This window comes from Taeniopygia guttata, chromosome 18 (assembly GCF_048771995.1).
Source record: "Taeniopygia guttata chromosome 18, bTaeGut7.mat, whole genome shotgun sequence".
NCBI lineage: Eukaryota > Metazoa > Chordata > Aves > Passeriformes > Estrildidae > Taeniopygia > Taeniopygia guttata.
Window position 1 is genome coordinate 363,492 of NC_133043.1, and position 16,659 is coordinate 380,150.

The window sequence follows — 16,659 nt, forward strand, 5'->3', positions numbered from 1 at the left end:
GAGCACATAATAGATAGCCGAACTGCTCTGATATTTATCTTTAGGTCAACAGCCCTTGAGACTCCAGAGGCAAATTGGAAAAAAGCAAAGGTTCTTTATTAGTAGAACTTAATTTAACAGTATTCAAACTTCATTAAGGAGTAAAAAAAAAAAGACCCTCCTTAATGCAGTCTTGCTTTATAAAGTATGGAATAAGAATATTAGATTAGTTTGATCCTGGTTCCTATTAGGCACCACAGTAGATGAGAATGCACAAATTCCCTCCCTGAGTTAAGACTCTGGGATGTCAAATCAAAGCCCAGGTGCTCCACAACCCATTTCCTTTCCTCGGTGTTTTATGTTTCCTAGCCCTGTAATTCTCCCCAGGAAACCAGCAGAAATCTTAATTTCTTCCCCCTCTCCCTGCCCCAGGTAACAGCTCTGGTGATTTAAACAATCAAGCACATGTTCTTACACTGTCTGCACCTCCTGCTCGCCAGAAACAGGGATGTGGTGAGGAAAACCATGGAGGAAAGGAAAGGAAAGGAAATGACATTCACCTTTTCCATCTGATAAATAAGGGCTCTATTCAGCTGCAGTAATCCACATCCTTCCCTGGAGATCCACTTAATGTAACACCTAAGGACTCAAGTAATTTCAAATCATTTCTACGCTGGCCAGCTGATTTCTGGGTGAATTATTCAGTCTCTGTGCACATGGAAAAGGACTGGGTCTCTCCTGTCATTCCCAACACCCTGAACAACCTCTCAGAAGTGCCAGAGGCTCTGTGACACCCCCAGGGCTTTTCTGTGCCCCCAAACAGGGACTTCTGAGCTGATTTTCCTGGGACCGGCACTCTATGAGCACTGAAGGTCCCCTGAGCTGCTCTTCTCTGCAAGGAGCTCCTCCCTGCCCCGTCAAGTACTCAGCACCTGCAGTTTTTATGGGATTAAAAGAGAGTTTGAGCTTGGAATGGGTGGAAATTTGGAGCAACAGCCTGAGCCAAGACACAAAAAGGGTTCTGCACGTGTTTGCTGGGGTCTGAGGTGATGGATTGGGATCAGTGGCCACTGCAGGGTGGGTTGAGGGATGCAGACTCTCAGAGGATGAAATCTGGGGAAGAATTGTGGTTTTTCCCCTTCTCCCTTTGCAATACACGGATGGCTCCAGTGCCTGCCAGCTGGAGCAGCCCGAGGAGCCTGCAGAGACCAGGGATGTCTGCAGGCACTGAGGGAAAGGTTTTCAGGGCAGGACAGGGAATGAGGGAACAGATCCACTTGGAAACATGGGATTTATCTTAGTGTCAGGAAAACTAATCCATAAACACCAGGGGTTTCTGTCTAAAAAGGAGACAGAGGAGTCCTGTAACTTTATTTGATAAAGGGAGAGGCCATGGGGCATTCCCCTGGGGTCTCTCAAAAATTTACAGGATGCAGCCTCCTGTTTATCCCAATTTCCTGGCCAAATTTCCCCCTCTCTTTCCCCATTGGCTGAGGTACTTGAGAGGTACAGACTTCCCAAAACACCTAGCACCCCCTTCTAATGTGTGCCCCACCCCAATTTCCTTTTTCCTTGTGTCTCTGTTCTTGTTCTCTACATCCAGAGATGTAGCACAGTCTTGAGTGAGTAACAGTCTCTGTCAATTAGTGGAATTCCCATGGATTTTTTAAATTATTATTTTTCATATTTTTTTAATTAAAAAAAATATTTTTTTATTTCTTCTTTCACCTCTCAGCATCTGGCCTTATCTACCATCACAGCATGTTTGTAAAGATATTTCTCATTCCTTTCAATCCCTCCTCCTCTTATGTTCTCAATAATTGTCTTACAAATCTTAGTTCGTCAAATTCACTTTATTTTTCCTTTAAACTTTTTGTATTTTTTGTTCCTTTTTAAACTTCTTGTTCCTGGCTCCTTTTTGGTTTTGCAATTATTCACAGTGACATCATTTTCTGTCCTTTTGTAGCCATTTCTGGGTCTGTAGGTGTGGCTTCCACCTGCATCCCTTTGATCACATATTGAATGAGTTGCACTTAAGCAAGGGATCATGCATGGTAAAAAGATGAGAGTTTCTACAGCACATAAGAGGAAAAAAACCTCATTTAACCCATAACCCACCAAGTAACCACAAAAACCAGTCCCATTCTCATTTTTCCATGTTCAGACTGGAACATGAGCTAAATTTTTTATTCCCTGAGTTGAGGTTGTGGGCTCTGTAATGCAGTGATTATTTCCTTGCTGTTTTCTGTATGGTTTTGTGTATTGTATTTATTGGTTATTACTTCATCAACTACTCTGTGTGCAGGAAGAAGTTTTGTAGTTGTGGTTTTAAGTGTAGCCGCGTTATATAATCTTAGATTGACAGAGTCTCAGAGAAAGAGATTGAAAAGAGTCCTTGGGCCTTATTTGGAAATTGTTTATATGTAGATAGATAGATAGATAGATAGATAGATAGATAGATATAATCTTAAATTGACAGAGTCTCAGAGAAAGGGATTGAAAATGGTCCTTGGGCCATATATATATAATCTTAGGTACACAGAGTTTCACAGAAAGGAATTGAAAAGGGTCCTTGAGTCTGTATTTGGAAATTGTTTGTGTACTTAGTGTAAAAGATTTTTTAGTTAGTATTTTGGGACAGTCATGGGATGTTCTTTAATCATTGAGTCTAGGAGATCCAAGGTGTCTTTTTGTGATCTGGATATTACTTTTCTTGTAACTTTTTATACTTTTCTTATATTTGATTAACTCTGAAGTGTATTTGACTTTTGTGGTTGTTTTCTGTTCTTCAGTTCCTCTGTTCTGTGATTGATTTGTAGTCACCAGTTTTGGCTTTACTGTTTTACTAGTCTCTAGGGATTTTCGAGTTCTTTTTTTTCCTTGTCTTTTTTTACTCTCTGTGGATTTTTCTAACTTTCAGCTGCTTTGTTTGTCTCTGTTTCTTCAGGGAGGTCTCGACTCTGATAGGTGTCTTCCTCACACAGGAAGATTTGTTTCACCACTTTTCCACTCTCATCTATTTGCAAACAGCAACTTGAGTAATTTAATTTTTCACACATTAGTATTGATCCACAGCCCACTGAAACCATGGGAATCTTGTCACTGGCAGCATGGCATTTGGGATGAAGTTCCTACATTTTGGGACATGCTCCCTCCTCCTTGATTTTTTTTTTTTCCTTTAGGGAGTGTAACTACCAGAACATAACAACCCAAAGTTGGGTACAATTTTGCAACTTTTCTGAAGCTGTAACGAGCTGTGCTCCCAGGGTTCATTATGAGGCTGTCTTAAAACTTGCTGGTGAAACAGGAAAAACAAGAAATCCGACCTCACTGCAGTGCTTAGTTGAAGTGCATTTATTGACTGCTTAAAGCTCTCACAGCAACTGTGTTTGCTGAGAACTGAGGGCCCTTGGATTAAATTCACACTCAGCAGACACAGCCTTGACAAAAACCTGTCACACTCCAGGCTGGCTGGCAGCTGCAGCTGGAGATGGGAGATTTCCCTCTCCTTGTGATGCTGTTCAGCTTCTCTCCCTCTCCAGGAGTCCCATGAGGGATGAAAATGCCAGAGGTAAATCAGGAGCATCATGCTGGGCATGTTTTTGGTGATTTCTTGGTGCCAGGGCAAGTAACCTGGATCAATAAAGAGAATAAACCCCTTTGCTAAAAGATCTTTAAGATTTTCAAGCTGAAAATCTTTTGAAGAGTCTGGATCTCGCTGAGGAGGGAGAACTGAGAAAAACATGAATCAGTGCCCAAAGGAGCAGCAGTTGGATCTCTGCTGGGAAATTTACCTTTGATACAGCAGTGCTGACACTGGTGTGTGCTTAATGCTGCTAAATTTTTATCCCCATCCATCTGCACTGGAAATTCAGGCTGGAATTCCGGCCTGGAAAGGCAGAAGGCTGCAGTCTGTGACCGTGCTGTAACCTGAAGAGCAGTTCCTCGCCTCCCTCAGCAGGCAGTGCTGCCTCCAGACACCACCCAGCAGCACTGAACTTTGCCCAGTTTTGGCTGGATTCGAGGAACTGGTTCCACTGGCAGGAAGGATTTCTGAGCTTTTGGTGTTATCTCTCTGGCCATCTTAAGTGGGGAGCTGAGCACAAGGGAGAGCAGTTGCATGAGGAAATAGGCAGGGTGTGAATGCAGGAGGGGGGGAAATCAGTCCTGGAAGGGATGGAGTGGATGGAGTGGATGGATGTGGCTCTCCCCTGGTGCAGGAGATGAAGCTGGGCTTGCAAGAAGTGCAAGGAGACATTTTTGGATATGATGTCACTTTGACTCCGTGTGAGTGATGCCTCAGGTTCAGCTTTTCTATTTCTCAGACTCTGTGCTGCTTCAGTGTGTGGGTCTGGGCTCCACATGAGGGGATGCTGAGCTCTCTGCACAGAGCAGAGACAAAACAATTCCTGCTCCAGCTGGGCACCAAGGACAAATGATCCAAACCTCAGCCCAGGAGCACAAACACCGTGGGCTGGAGAGAGAAAAACAAGCAGGATGGGACTGCCTGGGCTGAAGCTGGAATGGGACAATGAACTCCAAGGTGCCAATGGAGCAGAACTGATCCCAGGGAGAGCCCCCGGGAGCGCTCGTGCATTTTGGGACCATTTTGGTTCATTTGGGTGCAGCCCTGGCTGGGCTCTGGTGCTGCCCAAGGTGGATCCATGGAGGAGATGCTTTGAATAAATCCCTGCTTTATTCTGGAGCTCTGTCCAGCCTCTGTTCCAGCTCAGCCTTCTCAAGGCATCACGACTCCCACTGGTTTCACCTCTAATCTAGCTCGCTATAATGTTAAATTAAACTAGCTGGGGATTTTTTCCAAAAGTTATGGAAGCCTTTTGGCTTTGCAGAGCTGCGACACCAGCACCGCTGAGGCAGGTAAAGGGAGCCTCAGAATCCTCATTGTTCCAATCCAGGTGCAAATCTGACCCAGAGGAGATGGGGTTCCATTCAAGGAGTCTGTGATGCAAATTTATGCAGATGACAGTCATTAGCCCGTTTGTTTTTCTGCTGGCTGGGAAAGGAAGAGGCAGCAAAGAACGTGCCTGGAAACTGCAGATTTGTGCCCAAACTGCCAACTTTAAAAAGCATTAGAGGCTGAAAGAGGCTGACTGTCAGTTCTTTTGGAGTCTGCAGGGGAGTGGCAGCGAGGAAATTGTTTCACCACCGGCCACCAACCCCTTGGCTGCTCTGTCCTGGCATTTATTAGCAGATACTCCATGGGTTGCCATGGGCTGCCACGAGCAAAGCTCCGTAGGCAGAGGACACAGGCACCAGCAGCCCTGAATTAATTTGACACAGCCCTAATTAAGAATTGATTGATAAACCCAGGGTAAAATCAGTGTCTGCATCTTGGTTCCAAAAACATTGTAGTAGAGCATTCCCAGGGATGAGGTTTGTCCACCTGAGCCAGAACACCTGGACAGGTCTGTGGAAGTGGGGGCTTTTCACACTGACCCCGTTTTTGTGGTCACTGTGACCTGTTAAAAACCTCGCCAGCTCCCTGGCATCCTCTCACCTCTCAGGGGACAGGGACAGAAGCTGAGCTGGTCTCTGTGCAAGCAGTTCAGAGCATGGAGTAAAGCAGGAATTTAAAATAACCTGCTCTGAGGGCAGGCACGGGGCTCTGAGGGAAGAATCAGGTCTTCAGACACCTCTTGGTGACATTTATTCCACAGACTGGAGCTGGATGCAAGGATAAAATCCAAAGCCCAAAGATCTCTGTGCTGCCTGCAAAAAGCCCTTTCCACCTTTTCAACAGCCCTCTTGCCAAGGCTGCCCTGAGGGGCTGGAATCGCCTCTGGATCGGTTCTCAGGGAAATGGGAAAGGGCTGGGGTCACTCGGTGCCTGCTGTAAATCCTTCGGTTGCTTCACACTTCTTGCAAAGCAGACCTTGAGCCTTTTGGAGAAAAACACTTGGAAAACTGCTGGGCTCCCCAAAGCAGCATTTTTCTCACCAGTTCGAATGTGCTGAAAGGACGGGATTTTCTGTGAACTTTTCCCAAACAGTCTTGCCTTCTTTTTTTCTTTTTCTTTTTTTTTTTTTTTCTTCTTCTCTTTGAGAGGGGGAGGAGTTGTGTCTAAAAAAACAAACCCAACCTGTCGTTCTCAGCTCTGCCAACCTGTCAGTCCAGCCATGCAAGAAGAGACAGAGAGAGACAGAGCAAAAGAAAGGAGGGAGTGAAGCAGAGATTCTTTCAAACCTCAGCAGGACATTAAGGTAAAGTCCATTTCTCACTTCCTTAATTACTCTTTTCCCTGTGTTTGTACAGAAATTCTGGTGCCTTAGAGAGCTTTAACCTGACTAAACAGCCCGGGTGGGAATAACCTGCTTAGCGTTCAGCTGGAGGGGTGTTTGGAGTGTAACCTGGCAGCTCGGTAGTTGTTTGGAAACACGGTTTGAGTGGCTGGAATTCGTGTTAATTTGAATATTAAAGAGAGGCAGAGCTTGTTCGAGCCCATGTTTAGGGAGGGTGCTAAGCTGTGTAATTGCAGGGCTGAGCCAGGCTCTAATTACCGCAGATCGGCTGAGAACCTGTCAGAGAATGTGGGAAATGGATTTGTAGGAAATTCTTACAGCCTGACAGAAGGCTCACACAGTGTGCATCTCTGTGCAAACTTTGAGATAAGAAAAGCTGTCTTAGAAATGCCATGGAATAGGATAAACATTGGAGAGAGAGAAATGGAGCTAGAAACAAGTTTCAAAGGATGGCCTTGCAAATAAGACTGCATACTTTGGAGAAATAGAACTGTGAAAATGCATTGGAGTAGGACCCACCAGGGGTAATTTTAGATGATTTGCTTTAAAGCATTTACAGCATGGTGTGGCTAAAGCTGACAGGCCAAGAAACACTTATAGTGTATTGTAATTAATAAATAATTGGCTTCTGATTGTGATGCTGTGAATTATAACATCTGTATTGTCTCACCCTTCTCATGAGACTGAAAATGGAATAAAAGTTTCGAAAACACCTCTCTATTATCATCTCTGGGTCCGTAAAAGACATAATCCAACAAGAGAGGAGGGAAATCCTCCCAGAGCTGCAGGGCTCTGTCACCTTCTCCTGGAGCACCTGGCCTGGCCCCAGGTGGGCTTGGGCTGTGGGACCACCCAGGCCGTGGGGCTGAGCCATTTTGGCAGCTCCTCTGCTCCTTTCTGTCCTCTCTGTCCCCTCCTGGAGGAGCTCAGCACCCTCAGAGTTTCCTGAGCCAGGAGGGCAGAGCAGCACGGGCACTCTCAGCTCACCCTGGGGAAACTGAGGCTTGCAGAGTGTGAGAAAGGCTGGGTGAATGAGTCAGAGGGATCACTCTGCCCAGGGAGCCTGCTCAGGGTTTGTTGGGGCGATTGGGTGAGTGTGGGCTGAGGAACAAACAGGAATATTCACAATTTGTTGGATCTGAGCGTCTGTGCATGAGCACCTGTGTGACCCCTACCTGTGCAAGGGGTGTGTCTGTGCAAGGAGCCTGCTGAGACATTTTTTCCCCCTCCTACACCATGAAAATCCACCAAAAAAGGTGAGAAAGCAAGAATCCTGCTCATCCCCCTTAGAAACCCCTCTATTTCTAGATTTCTAAACCCTGAGCCAACATTTTAAGCTGTCCTGAAAACCCTGTGACACCTTTCTGAGCAGGCTGAGGATCTGGGAATGTCACACCAGAGGCAGAGTGGGGGCAGGATTTCCTCTCCTTGCTTCTCTTTGGGGTTTTCACTCCTGCAGCAAGGTGCAGGTTACCTGTCTAGAGCAGCTCACCTGGCAGACACAGCCAGCTGGAAAGTGCCAGAGAGACGATGCAGCTGTCCCTGGAAAGCTTGGAATGCCTCTGCCAGGGCTTTGCCAGGGCTTCTGCATCCTCCTGCCTGTCAAACTTCCTCAAATCCTTGTGCCTGTGCTGTGATCAAAGCTCTTTTCCAGACAGTGGCCACCACAAGTCTGGAAATCAGAGGAGATCCAGGCTGGGAGGGCTGAAGTCCAGAGGGATTCAGGCTGGGAAGGCAAAATCCAGAGGGGATCGAGGCTAGGAGGGCTGCTCTGTCTGGATAAAAACCTTTGCAAAGTCTTGGTGTTACATAATTTTCCTTTCTCCTGGGAGCCCTGACTCATTCTCTGGGGATGGTGATACAGAGTGTGATTGTAAACATTTAATTATCAGAAAAACCTTCTTTTAGAGTGTTTTCTGTTGTGTATTGTTGTGAGCTTTCTCGCCAGAGCTGGAATGGAAAGGGAAGTGCTTTTTCAAGTGAACATAGTGGGTGAAGAGGAAGTGAATATTTAAGTTCTGGTGGGGATAAACTTTTTTAGTCCTGGTTACAGTAACAGAAATTAGTCACTGAAAGAAGGAAAGGATGAAAATACACTTTCCTGATTTACAAAGAGTTCACTAATGAACCTCGCACCTCTCCTCTCCCTCTCCCTCTCCCTCTCCCTCTCCCTCTCCCTCTCCCTCTCCCTCTCCCTCTCCCTCTCCCTCTCCCTCTCCCTCTCCCTCTCCCTCTCCCTCTCCCTCTCCATGCCAAACTCCAGGATGTTTTTCTGGAACCAGAGCAGACATCCTGCTGCTCTTTCCTCATTCCAGCTCTGGAAAAGGTGTGAATGCAGTGAGATAAGGAGATGGGCGCTGCTAAACCAGCCAAGCCCCGCAGAGCTGGGGCAGTTGGTTATTACTGACAAAACCCGGATTATTACAGCACTTGATGGGTGGTTTGGCAGCTTAGCAAACCTCAGCTGATCAATCAGAGTTAACCAGCTGCAAACTCGCTAATTTCAGGTAATACCCAGGCAATCCATATTTTAGATGGGCTCCATTAGTGCAGCAACAGCTCTGCTAGAAGTGTCGGAAGTGCCAGCCAAGTCCTCGCCAGGATCTGTGCCTGTCACTGCAGGGACTGATGGATGGGTCTTTAGTTCGGGGAGCTTCTCCTAAAGAACAAAAACTTCAGCCAAAGATGAGTTCCCAGACAAAAAGGGCGAAATCTGAGCCGTCCCTCTGCCAGCAGAGGTTCTGAACAGCTCCTGGAAAGGTCAGGTGAAAAACACTCTACACTGAAGGAGGTTCTGCCTTTCACCAGCGCTGCTCCCTCACCTCAGTTTGAAAATTAAGATACTGACACAGTTAAAGGATTTCAGTACTCGATAAAGATTTTTTATGGTGCAACAACTTATTATGGAATACACAGAAAAGCACATATATGGTAGATTGCATATATAATTTTGTAGACCTTGCAAATTACCATGTTTAACAAAGATGCTCTAATGAGAGGCTTGAATGAATAGCGTGACATCTTTTTATCTTAAAGTATTTTCTCTTAGATGGGTTTAATTTGAGTTCATAGGATATGTTTTGGAGGGGGCTTTGGTTTTTTAAGAGCCTTTCCCCAGGATGCTGATCCCTCACCTCGGTGCTCCTTGGCATGCCTGAAATTCTGGAGGCTGATGCTCTGCTCCTTTTTTTTGTTATTAGTCACCTCTCTTGCCCAATATTCTCACCCCGAGCTTTTGGTGAGAAGTTTGGTAACAGAACACCCCTTTCCAGTAATTCATTGTGCAATTAAAACCGCTACATGATAAACACAAACGAGCCCAACACGCAAATACCACCTCCCATTTCTGCCTGCTTTTAAACCAGGGCAAGGGCTTGATTGGATTCTTCATCTTTTCATCTTCAGATGTAAAAGAGAACTTGTCTGTCCTGTCTGGCAGGAGGCAAAGCTGGAACTCAAGAAGTGGCCGTGTTGCATTTCACAAGGAGCTGCTCATTTTTTGTGTATTCCCGTCATGATTCCATCATTGGTTCCTCTTTTTAAAGCAGATAAATTCATGTTCTGAGGGTGCATCCAGGGGAGGATAATCTTCAACTTCCCAACTGCTCTTTGTGTTGACATGGTGGGGTGGAGAATTGAGAGAGTGGAGAGGGTTTCAGCCCTTAATATCCTGTGGAAAGGTTCGTCAGAAGAACCACTGAATTTTGGGGCTGAAAAAAAGAGGTAATTTTGGTGAACAACCATTTTTTCAGACAAGTTTTCTTCAAGGGAAAACCAAGACAGGCTCACAGAGCAGTGTGAAAGGACTCACCTGGAAAAAAGAGTAAATTTTTACTGAAAAACAGATGGAAAATTTCCATGTTTAATGAAGGCGTCTCCATTCCTGAGACAACTTCACGAAACACCTCCATCCCATTCCTTTTAAAATATTCTCTCCCAAACTGGTTTCAAATTGGCACCAAATTTTGTGCCCCAAATTTTGTGCCCTCAGTTTTGGAGTGGCAGAAGCTGCATCACCTGGCCCTGCTGACTCCTGACTTCACAGCCCCGATTTTGGATGGCCAAGTGGCCCCTTTTGCTCTCCAGGAAATGCTGCTCCCCAGCATTTCATCCTGGCAGAAAGAGCAATTTCCTACCTGGCTTTGTCCCACTCAAACACAGATTAGAACAAATCTGAACCACGGAGAAGATATTCACTTAATAAAAGCAGAGGCCATAAAACACAGGCCACTTTCCACCAGAAATCTCAACGGGGAAATTCAAACATTTCTATTTCCACTCACAAACCTTCACCAGCTCTTTGATTATTCATGAAAATCCTTTCAGTTTTCTACAACTGAGTGAGGACTCTTTCCAGGAGCGGCCTGGGGTGAGATTTCCAGTGCACTCTTGCTCTGGATAGATTTAGAATATTAACATTTTCATGGTATTTTGTCACCACAACCGGTTATTCCACAAAGAAATGAGGCAATTGGTGCCTCAAGCAAAAAAAAAAAAAAAAAAACAACCAAAAAAAACCCCAAAAAAACCAAAAAACCCACCAAAACCCGAGTAACCCTCAAACAGCCCCTGCGAATTTCTGTTATTCAGGCCTCAGAAAAAGGTTTGATTTGGACTTTTTCTTTGGGAATAAGTACAGAAAGGCTTGGTTTGGACTTTTTCAGTGGGAATAAGTAATTAGTGCTTTGCTTTATCTCCAGTCTGTTCAAATGGAGTTCAGTGATTGGTGAGGCAGTTTTGGATGGAGGTGCAGTTGCCCTGGCAACAATCGGGAGTGAAAATCAGAACCTTTTGAGCAGCCAGTGGAATGTGGTTCCACTTGGATGACAATAGGTCACAGCGTTTCAATGGGCAGAATGCAATCCAGCACAATAGGATTTATTGCCACTGTGACATCAGATTGACACTATTCCTGCAAATTCTTCAGCTTGTGACAGACCTCGCTGAGATCTGCTCCGTGGAAAAACTCGGGAAAAGCCCTTAATAATTTTGTTTTCCAAACCAGCCAGAGCCTGTTCGTCCCGGGGGTTGGGAGGAATGGAGTGAAACTCAAGCTCCCTGCACAGGACCCTGTGAGAGGCTGTCCTGGACACCAGGGATGGTTCTGAGAACCAAAATTGGTTCAAATCTGACCCAAATCTGCTGGAGAACTTCGGCACTTGCTGCATTTCACATCACCAAAACAATTCCCAGTGATTTCCAGGATGGTAATTCAGGCTTTTAAACCTGATTGCATCTTCTGACAGACAAGACCTTGCAGGAGCAAGAGCTGAAGCAGCACGGGAAGAAAAGGTTCCCTGTTCAGTGCGGAGGGGCGATATTTCATCCCTCCTGCCTGGACATTTTTCCAGCTCTTGCAATAAGGATCCTTTTATTCTGGAAGATCCCAGAGTTGTCTAAATGGATACAATGCCCATGACTGGGACAGAAGAATGTGCTGCCTGCAGCTTTAAGGAAATGCAGATTAGGGTGCCAAAACCCAGCAGATTTTAAATAATTCAATTTTCAATTATAAAATTGAAATTATTTTAAAATTTCAATTTTAAATAATTCAGTCTTCTAATATAAACACACAGAAAGGTTGGGATCCCTTGGGATGTCCCTACAGACCTGTGTCACACAGAAATCCAGAGCCACCTGTTTTGGTGGCATCAGAAATGGCCTTTAGAATAGGAATATTCCTGGATATGGGGCACAGGAATATTGGAATATTCCTGGATATGAGGCACAGGAATATTAGAATATTCCTGGATAAGGGAGAGAGGAATATTGAATATTCATAGATAAGAGACACAGGAATATTGAATATTCCTGTAAAAGGGGCACAGGAATATTGGAATATCCCTGGATAAGAGCCATGGGAATTTTGGAATATCCCTGGATAAGAGGCACAGGAATATTGGAATATTCCTGGATATGGAGCACAGGAATGTTGGAATATTCCTGAATAAAGGGCACAGGAATATTGCAATATTCCTGGATAAGGGTCACAGGAATGTTGGAATACTCATTGTAAGTAGGTGGCCCTTGAACCTTTTACCAATTTTCCTTTTGAATCAATGGAGGTAGTTCCCATTCATGTTTTAATTCAAAAAGCAGATTCTTTTTCCTCAGTCACGGCTGGTACCCTGCACATCCTTTCATTGTTGATAGGAGGCTTTTACCACAATAAAGCCCCAAGCTGGTGAGCTCTTCCTCTCCTTGGAATCAGTCCTGGAGAACAATTGAGCCAGACAATGACACAACCTGTTTCTTGTCCTCCCCAGTGGGAAATGGGCTCGGAGCTTTGCGTCCATAAACAGCCAAGGGTGTGGAAGTGACCTCAAAGCCGGGTTTTACACAGCAGAACAAAGAGATCTCTGAGTCTGATTGGAAAAACACCCCGAGAGCAAATCCATGGTATAAGATCATAATTATCAACACACACGCGTCACGGCGTGGCTGGAGCCCCTGGCAGCTCCTGCAGACACTGTGGGAACCCAGGGCTTCCCTGTGGCTGCCCTGGCAGGTCTGGGACCCTGGCAGGGGTCAGGAACCCCCCTGGACAGAGCCCCCAGAGACACTGTCTGTGATCTCTGTCCATGGAAAAGAGTTTTCAATCTTACAGGATGAATTACAAGCTCTGAGTGTTTGATATCAGTAATCATTAAGTGTCGCACGGGTGCAAAAGTAAAATTTTAGGATTCTAGATGAGGGGTTCAAAGGGGACACGATGGAGGAAATTGGGTGTGCCTTGTCCTTTTTCTCCTTCTTCATGCCCTCCATGTTTCACTGTGGTGTTGGCATTTTTCTGTTGGTTCAGGCTGGGGACACACTGTCCAACGTAGGTGACAGATATTGGCACGTTATTGTAAATCCAGCACAGGTAGTTTGTGGTATTTAATGTTTGTACCATCCCACTGAGGGCAGAGCCCCACACGCTGCCCTGCAGGACAGAGCTGCGGCAGGGCAGCAGAACATGTTAGAGATAAACAGAATAAACAACCTTGAAACAGCACAGACCAATTATGGCTTCTGCTTTGGCAGTGGGGCTGACAGACAGAGACTTTCTACAACCTCGGGATCATCAATACCTCAGATTCTGACAAGACACCAGGAGCAGAGTCCTGGGTGACAGCAGGACGGCAGCAGGGACATCGCTCCATCCCTCAGCTCTGCCATGGGCTGGAGCCTCTGATCCCTCAGGATTTGGGCTTTTATATTTTTTATATATTTGTAATCCTGCAGTTCCTCAGTGTGTAACTCTAAACTCCATGTGCAGTGTGAGCTGCTGCTGTCCCATTTTGGGCAGACACAACAATTCCTCTCCAGGCCTGGCAGTCAAGGACACCTCACTGCCTCAGGCCTGAGATGGAAACAAAAGTGAGTTGGGGGCAGCAAACCTGGGGTCAATGACTTCATTAGCTGAAGATGTAATTGGAAGATTAACCCCCAAAATGCAAATGAACCAAACTTATAAAAGTGTGAAAACCCCTGACCCCTCATCCATTTTGTGTGGGCTTTGTCTGCCCTAAGTGTACATGAAGGCCCTTCAATAAACAAAACCACTTTTAATTCTCTTAGTTTTTCCTGACCTCTGATTTTAGGTAGTCCCAAAAAAGCATCAGCCCATCCTCAGGGATGTTTGGGGACATTATTGCTCTCAGATCTCAGGTCTTAGATTTGTTCCAGCACTCCTGGCATGGTTCCAGCACCTCTGTGGTCACTTTTTCATTCTCCTTAATCCAAATTTTCTTTCCTTCCCATGATCAGCCTTGAGGCTGCTCCCAGATTATGACACCCGAGTGATGTTTTGCTTTTCTTTCTTTTGGTTTTTTTTTTTTTTTAATTTTTAGAGATTGGGAAGTTTGGTTTTGTTGGTTTTTTTGGTTGTTGTTGTCCTTTCTTTTGTTTTTTTCTTTTCCTATGGGAAACACCACTTTTTGTTCTTCAAAGACTCCACTTCCTGAAGTTCCTCTCATCCGTGATGGAGCTTAGCACCACATGGAATGTTCCAGAAGAGGAATGCCACCAGCCTGAGCTCGTGATTCGGGGCTGGGCAGGCCTTGGGAGTGATTTGGGGTTTCGTCAATCACCTTCAGATTTGTGTTTGAATTTGGAAGGACTCTGGCTCTGAGCAGGAGCAAGTGATGCTGTAATTCCCTTTTATTCAGTGAAAACAGGAGTAAAAACGACCCATGAAAAATACAGGATAGAAAACAGGATAAATCTCCCACTGAGGCCGTGTACGTCACTCTTGAATTTAATTTCATTTTGATGGCTGATCATTTATCCAACTCCCAGCTAATCTGCAGTGAATCAGGGGACAGTGGCAGTAAATTTCAAACCAGAGGGTGAAATTCTCTTTAGCCACGCTCTTGTCTCTGGTGACAGCACCCCTGTAGTGGCATTGAGGAATAAATGAGAGAGACATTTATTTCACAGGCCCGCAGCACCTGTGAGGCCAAACAGAAAAGTTGTCTCTCCAAACAATCTTTGGGAATTGCTTTGGCAATAAAAGCAACCCTAGTGCAGTTTAGATATCATTTTTGTGTGTGTGTGGAGTGTTGACATTTGCAATGTAGCAGGTTTTTATTTGATGTATTTTTGTTAACATGGGCTCTGATAAGATCTGCTCGCTCCTTCACACTGTTTGCCTGGAGAAGTAAAACAGGAAAAACACAAAAACACGGCTGGCTGAGCAGCCTGGTGGCAAACAGCTCGGAATGGGCTGGATTCCCATCCTGCAGCTCCTTAGGGCTGGGGGAAATCCTTCCACACAAAGGGTAGCCTCAGAGCTCCCCAAAATCAGCCTCTGTGCAAGTCACAGGGAGGAAAAATCCTATGTAAAACATCCCCTACATTTAATTTTTTTTATTGAAGGCAACTTCTAGGCATATACATTGTTCACATCTACAGACCTGAATAAAGGGCACAGGAATTTTGGAATATCCCTGGCTAAGGGGCACAGAAGTATTGGAATATTCCTGGATAAGGGGCACAGGAATATTGGAATATCCCTGAATAAGGGGCACAGGAAGGTTGGAATATTCATGGATAAGGGGCACAGGAATATTGGAATATTCCTGGAAGGAATGCTGGAACATTCCTGGATAAGTGGCACAGGAATGCTGGAACATTCCTGGATAAGTGGCACAGGAATGCTGGAACATTCCTGGATAAATGGCACAGGAATGCTGGAATATTCATGGATAAGGGCTGGATTCCCATCCAGGAGCTCCTTAGGGCTGGGGGAAATCCTTCCACAGGAGGGGCAACCTCAGAGCTCCTGTTCCAGGCCCTGAGGGGCACAAATCAGCCTCTGTACAAGTCACAGGGAGGAAAAATCCTACGTGAAACAACCCCTACATTTAATTTTGTTATTAAATGCAACTTCTAGGCATATACATTGTTCACATTGACAGACCTGAATAAAGGGCACAGGAATTTTGGAATATCCCTGGCTAAGGGGCACAGAATATTGGAATATTCCTGGATAAGGGGCACAGGAATTTTAGAATAACCCTGAATAAGGGGCACAGGAAGGTTGGAATATTCTTGGAAGGAATGCTGGAATATCCCTGGATAAGGGGCACAGGAATATTGCCATATTCATGGATAAGGGGCACAGAGATGTTGGAATATCCCTGGGTAAGGGGCCCAGGAATGTTGGAATATCATTGAATAAAGGGCTCAGGGATATCCTGGGATAAGGGATGTAGGAATATTGGAATATCCAGGATAAGGGGCACAGAAATATTGGAATATCCCGGGATAAATTGCACAGGAATATTGGAATATCCTGGGATAAAGGACACAGGAATATTGGAATATCCTGGGATAAAGGACACAGGAATATTGGAATATCCCGGGATAAGGGGCCCAAGGATGCTGGAATACCCCTGGATGGGGACCCAGCTGGGAATGCTGTGGCTCCAGGCTGTGCTGTCCCTGTCCCTTCCTTTCTGCCCAGCTGGCAGCAAACAGGAAGGAGAGGAGCTCACAGCCTGACGTCAGGGAAGCTGTCCCTGGAGGAACCCTTTGGAATATCAGCTCCAGCCGCCCCCAGATCCCCAGAATATTGATAAATGACTGGTTGTGTTTGGGAAGGGACAGAACAGCCGGAAGGGAGCCGGGGCTGTTGGCTCTGTGAAATGAGTGCTCAGCACTCTCTGATCTCCCTCTCTCATTGTTCCTGACCTGCCACCGCTGATTACATTAATTCATTAATTACATCACGGCCATTCAGAGCTGCAACAAACTGCTCTCCTGCTCCTGGCCAGCCAGGGCTGGGGGAAAAGATGAGGAATTTTCAGGGGCCCTGAAGGCTGAGGAAATCCCTACCGTGCAGGGTGGGGTGGAACCTGCAGAAGGATGGCAATGAAGCTTCCCTGGGCATCAGGACAGACACCCCTGAGCCAGGAGAGGAGGAAATGCTAAT

At 45.6% G+C, this 16,659-nt stretch overlaps 1 protein-coding gene across 3 annotated transcripts in view; it reads left to right on the forward strand.

The window, feature by feature from the left end:
* KCNJ16 (potassium inwardly rectifying channel subfamily J member 16) overlaps positions 1 to 16,659 on the forward strand; it is a 39,492-nt gene that overhangs the window by 10,236 nt on the left and 12,597 nt on the right. The window contains exon 2 of one of the 3 annotated variants that reach the window (XM_030287288.4): positions 6,093 to 6,200. The exons of 1 other annotated variant lie outside the window; for it this stretch is intronic. The gene's annotated coding sequence lies outside the window, so the exon portion shown is untranslated. Of the gene's footprint in view, positions 1 to 6,045; positions 6,201 to 16,659 lie in introns of all 3 variants that reach the window. One more of the 3 variants, XM_072937035.1, reaches the window with a different exon arrangement.